A 7,278-nucleotide genomic window follows, 5' to 3' on the forward strand; every position below is an offset into this window, starting at 1 on the left:
AGCTAGAAACCATGGCAAAATAAGCAAAGTAGATTCCATTTTAAAACGTTGAGTATCTATTGTATGTCTAAATGATACACCACAGGCATGGATACCATCCTACTACTTTTATGTTTTCTGCCTGTATCTGCTTGCATTTCCTTCCTATAAACAACCATAAAGCCTAAGTCCATAGCAAGTGTCCATACATACATTTTGAAGGCCTAGATGGCTGAGCCTTACCTACCGTTTCTAGCTATGAAGGTTTGGAATGAGGCTTGAAACTGATATTTTCTTCCCAAGTTCTCCAGTAGATGGTGCTGATGCTGGTAAGCTTTTGGACTTAAAAGATTTTTTGGTTTTTCTTTCCCAGTATCTCTGACTACATGTAGTCTATGCTTTGTAGTATAGTATAAAACATTATGAACTAGGGTTTCTCCTGGCTGTGGCTGAGCATTTTAACCACCTGGGGGATTTTAAAACTAAAATATCCATAGTTGCATGCCAGACTAATTAGACTAGACTCTTCTGGTTGAGTTCTGAGCACTCACAGCTTTTAAAGTTCTTCGGGTGACATGAGTTTATCGCCAATGTTGAGAATTCGTATTCTAAGTAAATCTTTGTCACCACATGCACAGTGAAAATCCTTCTTTTCCTATGGCAGGTTCAGATTTCTGATTAATTTTGTCTTTCCATTCTTCTCAGTGTGGTGGCACTTTCCTTTACACTGAACCACATTCCACCAATGCACACATCTCTATACACCAATTCTGCTCTAGCCTGAACAACCACAGTGGATTACTCCGTGGTTCACTACAGCCGCTTTAAACTCTATCCTTTATTACAGTTTAAAAATGATTATCTCATAACCAGGCAGTTTTCTTTACCCAAATAGATCTTAACTCTTTCCTTATTAATGTCCTTCAAAAACTTAGGATGTTAGACACATGCCTTGTGCTGAAGCCATTCCATGATGCTGCACTATGGATTCTTTTCTGTATGATCCCAATATGTGCCTCTCTTGCTCTCTTTCAGATTGAATACCATTGCAAGGGTTAGGCTAGTCCAAGTTCAAAATAAAATGATCCTAAAATCTCACAGAGTACTAGATTTTCTCTTATAACATCACAAGAAAGGAGAGAGTATAATTTGCAGAAACTGTTGCTCCAAGTCCTCTAATTCAGTATTCTAACAGCTGCATGTAAGAAGTACCTTGGGAGCTTTTAACAAAGTATCCCCGCCTAGGATACATGCCTAGAGAATTGAATTTAATTGGCTTATAAGTGTAGTTTAGGCCTTGATAGTCTAAGCAGTTTTCCTACTGGTTTCAGAGTGCAGAGCAGCTGTCAAGGAGTCTAACTGTAAGGGAAAAAAGAAAAACCCATAAATATAAGTTCAATGAACAGCAAAGTGCTTTCCCGAGTAAGGAAGAACTTTAAAAGAAGCAAGACTTTATAATGCTAGGCTCTTTGCTCAAGTGTGGACGTTTTCATAAACTCTAAGTGGTGTGTTAGGGTCATTGACAAAGATCTTCCAATCAAGCTCTGGTTTTCAATCATAGCTCCTGTATCATGTACCATCCATGTGACCTCTGGAATGTCAGAGATCCCTCTTAGATTTAGTTTTTTCAGTCCTAAAATGAAACAACAGTTCTTTTATTCCCCACCAAAGTTAAGGCTTATTTATTTTATTTTCTGTGTATGAGTATTTTCCTACATGTATGTATGTGTCCACAGAGGTCAGAAAAGGGTGTCAGATCTCCTGGAACTTAAGTTAAGAAACATTGTGAGACACCAAGTGAGTGTTGAGAAGTGAAGCTGGGTCTTTTCCAAGAGCAACAAGAACCCTTATTTCTGATCCATATCTCTAGTACTGTAGCTGGCACACAGTTACAAGGTTTGTATTGGATATGGTTTTGTTCCTTCTTTCCTGAGACCAAACATTTATGGTAACACATTGGTGAGTGAAGGTGAGTGTCACCTTGGGAAAATAAATTTTATATCTTGTAAAGATAACCCAAGAAACGCCAACACAGCTGCTTTTAAGATTAGGAAAAAATGGTATGAATAGAAGCATCCACTAGTGTGCCCATAATTGGTATCCATCTCATACATATTAAGTATGTCTTACATTTGTTAACTGAGGCTAAATATGAGTTTATGGTGAAGGTGTCTTTCCAGGGTGGTGGAGGAGGTACCAACTTCTACCACCTATACTATTGCTGGTAAAGTAAAACTGTTCCATGACCTTCGGTGTAATTTTGCAGCATAAGAAGGAGGAATGGCTCAGGGGGAGAAAGAAGAAGGCTAAAGACCATATTTCTCTCAAGAAATAAGAAAGAAGATGACCAAAAACCATATTGTTCTCAAGATGTCAACTGAAATTATTTGAAAAAGTTCCAGTGTCACTGACTACCATGAAAATGTTTGTTTGAGCTTACTCATTTGTCGTCAATTGTTTTGGGCCACACTGTTATAGAGAAAGAAATATGCAATTCATCTTAAAAATAAGAGCCCCTGGTCTTGTCCTCCCTCTCTGCATCTGGATTCCAGTTCTGTTCAGTGTTTAGTTGTGGGTGTCTGCTTCTGTTTCCATCAGCTACTAGATGAGGGCTCTGTAATGGTGGCTAAGTTAGTTGTTGATCTCATTATCAGGGAAGGGCATTTACGGTAGCCTTTCCACTGTTGCTCAAATTGTTAGTTGGGGGTCAGTCTAATCCAGCATGAGATTGACCCTGAACATGGGTCTCAGTTAGAAGTCCTGGGCAGTCTAAGGGACCTCACCTCGGACAGTGGAACCAGGATATATCCCTGGTACACAAAAGGACTTTGGGAGTACATCCCCCATGGAGGGATACACTCTTAACCTAGAGACAAAAGAGAAGGCCTAGTCTCTACTCCAGATTACTTGACAAATTTAGATGACCCCTCCTGGAAGGCATCACCCTATATGTGGACTGTGTGGGGGGGATTGGAAGGGAGGGTGGGCAGGAGCATGAGAGGGTGGGAAAGAGGGAAAGAGGGAGGGAGGGGGAACTAGGATCAATATGTAAAATAAAAATAAAATAAATGCATAATAGACAAATGGAAAGAAAATAAAATGATTATGGTATTATGTATTGGCAAAAAAGATCACCAATGATTGCATTTACACACATTTTCCTATCTTCCTCTATGTACAGTGATGGGGGTCAATCAATAGATTCCCAGACTCATTTGCCCATGCATGCTCTTCTATTCAGCTCTGTAGTATGTTGTGGTGGTGAGGGTGATAGACAAATGCATTTTTTTTAAAACAACTATCAGTACAGACGACCCAATTAGCTCACAAAATGATGTCATATCTATTCTCAGAAATATTGTCGCCTGAAATCTTCTCAGACTTTGTTTGATCTTAGGGCCTTTCTCATGCAATAATACAGACTAAATTGCTAGGGAAAGCCTACTTTCTCCCCCAAGTCCTAGCCATTTTTGAAAGCACTGCATCCAGTAGGAAGGAGTGTAGTTTCAGTGCTAATGTACTCAGGAATAAACTTCCTGCTTCACCTTCCCAGAAGCCATGCCTGCACACCCTCAGAGGGTAGCCTACAAGGAAGCTGTGCCTCTTTTCCACACTACTCCCTTCAGTTTTGCATTTCAGGCTTTGAAACCTCATCCAGGTCTCTTGGACCAAGGGAGAAGGCTGGTCCTGGTACATGTTCCAACTTTCCTGGCCTGTCTTTGTAGTTAAGAAAACTCCATGCCATGGATATTGCCAAAGGCTTTGTGCCAGTGGTTGGAAAATTAGAGTAAAATATTGGTTTAAAGATACGTATGACTGGGAGGATGTTTGCCATCAACCTTCTAGTTTTCCTTTTTTCAAATCCCAAATTGTTTTTTGTAAAAACTCTTTTTTGTTTTGTTTTTTATAATTCTTTTAAAATTTGAAACAAGCTTGTTTTACATATTAATCTCAGTTCCTGCACCCTCCTGTCCTTCTCTGTTCTCCCCACTAACCTAAATCCCATCCCCTTTCTGCTCCTCAGGGAGGGAGAGGCCTTCCATGGAGGATCTTTAAAGTCTGTCATAGCATTTGGAGCAGGGCCTAGGCCCTCCCCCATTTGTCTAGGGTAAGAGAGTTTCCCTCTATGTGGGATGGGCTCCCAAAGTCCATCTCTGTACTAGGGATAAATACTGTTCCACTACCAGAGCCCCCCTAGACTGCCCAGGCCTCCTAATTGACACCCACATTCAGGGGGTCTGGGTCGGTCCTATGCTGGTTTCCCAGCTATCAGACTGGGGTCCATGATCTCCCCTTTGTTCAGGCCAGAAAAGCAAGGGAACAAGGGGAGGACCCTAAGAGAGACATTAATGGTTCCCTGGAGAAGGGGAAAGGGACAAGATCTCCCAAGCAATTTTGGAGCATGGGGGGGGAGAATTAGGGGAAAGAGGAGCAGAGAGGTGGGCATGACAGAGCATGAAGACTGAGTTAGGGAAAGAATATAGGAGAGCAAGAAAAGAGATACCATAATAGAGGGAGCCATTATAGGTTTAAAGAGAAACCTGGCACTAGGGAAATGTCCAGAGATCTACAAGGATGATCCCAACTAACAATCTAAGCAATAGCAGAGAGGTGACCTTAAATGTTCTTCTCTGATAATGAGACTGATGACTACCTTATATGCCATCTTAGAGCCTTCATCCAGTAGCTGATGGAAGCAGAAGCAGACACCCACAGCTAAACACTGAGCCGAACTCCTGGAGTCCAGTTGCAGAGAGGGAGGAGTGATGAGCATAGGGGCTAGAGAAATACACTTTTTCATATCCTCCAATTTATGTAACTAGAAAACTCATATTCCTGTGCGTCAAACAGAAAATACTTTATTTCCGAGCAAGCAAATTTCTTTTCATTCCGATTCTGGCCACTCTTCTGCTCTTGTGTGTGTGCATCTTTCAAACCTTCTTGCCTCTTTCTGCCCTCAGTGGCACTACTAAAAACCAAAAAAGTGTCTCAAGTACATTAGTGACCCCTTTTAACTGACAGAAACCATGAAGCATGCACCAACATATAGGCTGCTTTTTTTAACAATTACCTTTCACAAAATGTGAAGTACATGAATGTCAGCATGGCTTTGTACACCCTGAATTGCCATGTGCTCTGGCTATGCTGATTAAAGTGTAGTAAAAGTATCAAGAAGGCTTTGATCGACTCAAGAAGGCTCTTTCCATTGATCAAGGTACTATACCCAGTGCTCTTGTTTCATTTAAAATATGTACCCATTAAATCTGTCTCTCCCTAGTTAGCCACAAACTGTACTCAAGCTCATTAGAAAGCAGTTAGTATAATCTGGCTTCAGCATCATATTCATCAACTTGTAAGATCCAATGGTCTTCTACACCTCCAGGAAATGAAGGTTTTTCTTTTTTTAACCTATATGCTGTGGAGGGATTCATCCTCCTTACATAGCTAAAAGCAACACCATTTTAGCTAATGGAACGTAACTCTCAATTAAAATAATTGAAATCCACAAAATAATTGTAATAAAGAAACATTCCAATTAAATGGGTGCTTTCCTTTGTGCCCTTGCCTGCCACGGTTCCTTATTCCCTGTTCAGTAAATAGAGCTAGCTATTCTTCTTAAGAAGGCCATCACTGCAGGGGAGTCAGAAGCAAGAATGGATTGTGCCAGGTTACAATCCAGTCCAAATTTGTTTGGAAAGAATTTTAAAGCAAATGGTATTTGAGTTTGTTTACTCTTGCCAGCATTTCTGTTTAAGAAAAAAGCATTATGGTTATTTTAAAAGCCCCAAGCCATCAAAGATCCTTAAAATAACATTTAATGGTTTAAGTGTGAATGAATCATAAACACTTAGATTTTTGTTGTTGTTGTTGTTTTTCCTTTTACAGAAAGTGTTTTTTTTTTTTGTTTTTTGTTTTTTTTTTTTTTTGTCTCTACTCCTGTTAGCTCTTCCCCATCCATATCCACCCCTATCTGTCTTTCATTAGAAAACACTCTTCTAAGGGATAAAAAAAAAACCCAGCACATCCTAATTGGGTAGAACAAAGAAACAGAGCACAAGAGAAGGTACAACAAGAAACAAACTCACTCATTTGCACATACAGGAATCCCAGAAAAACACTAAAGTGGAAGTACATATGTATGCATGCAAAGCACATGGAGGGTAAAAAAAGAGAGAGAGAAGAAAATATATAAGTAAAATAAAAAAGTAAGATAAAGTTCTGACATGATATTATGAGACAAGGAATCCCAAAGATGCTGTTCTGGTGAGTTTGTTTTTTATTGGTCATCTACTGATGGACATGTAGTCTATCTACCCTTAAGAATAGTTTGTTTCTTCCAAATTAAACTACCTTGGAGGAAACTAAATATGCATTTGCAAGTGGTTATCAATTGAAAATTGCTTCTGGGTTAGAGATGAGGGCTGTGTCTACAGTACTAGGGCCCCATCTGGTGCAGGTGTGTGCAGGTCCTGTGCATGTTGCCTCAGTCTCTGTGATTTCATATGTGCACCAATCATATTGATTTAGAAGGCTTTGCTTTCATGGGGTCTTCTATCACCTTGGGCTATTACATTCTTTCTGGTTCCTCTTCTTGGGATTCCCTGACTCCTGGGATGAAGGATTTGATAGAGACTCCCCATTTATGGCTCTTACTCTCTGGGCAATGTCTGGCTGTGGATTTCTATTTTTTTTTTCCCCTAACTGCTATACGAGAAAGCATCCCTGATGAAGGCTGAGCAAGGCATGGACACATGATTATAGCACAATGACATTAGGAGCCATTTCTTTGCTACATAGACAGTAATATTTGGTTTTACTCTAGGTCTCTGGGATACCTCATCTCAGGTCCTTAGTCATCCAAATAGTGTCATGGAATAGGCTTTCAACAAAATCAGATATTAGTTGGTTTCTCTCACAAATTTTGTTTGACCATTACACTAGCATATTTTGTAGGTAGGACAACACTGAAGATCAAAGGTTTTGTGGCTTGGTTGGCATTTACATTCCATGTAGAGTGCATTACTGTACCAATAATGCTGACACATAGGTGTGAAGGCTCTATGTAGGCACCAGCTTGAATTCTCCATGTTCAAGGAGTTGTGTAGGTATTGTTCTCAGCAATGGGGCCTTCTAGTCAGTCTGTAGAGAGCAATCTATATAGTCTTTGCAACAGCCTGTGTTTTAGGGGATTGGCATGGGGTCCCTTTGGAAACAAGTCAATTAGAAGTAACCACATCCTGGTATAAACACATAAATTTAACTTCCTACTTACTCCCCTGTAAACCCAGCTGGTTAATT

Source organism: Phodopus roborovskii, unplaced genomic scaffold (assembly GCF_943737965.1).
Source record: "Phodopus roborovskii unplaced genomic scaffold, PHOROB, whole genome shotgun sequence".
Taxonomy (NCBI): domain Eukaryota; kingdom Metazoa; phylum Chordata; class Mammalia; order Rodentia; family Cricetidae; genus Phodopus; species Phodopus roborovskii.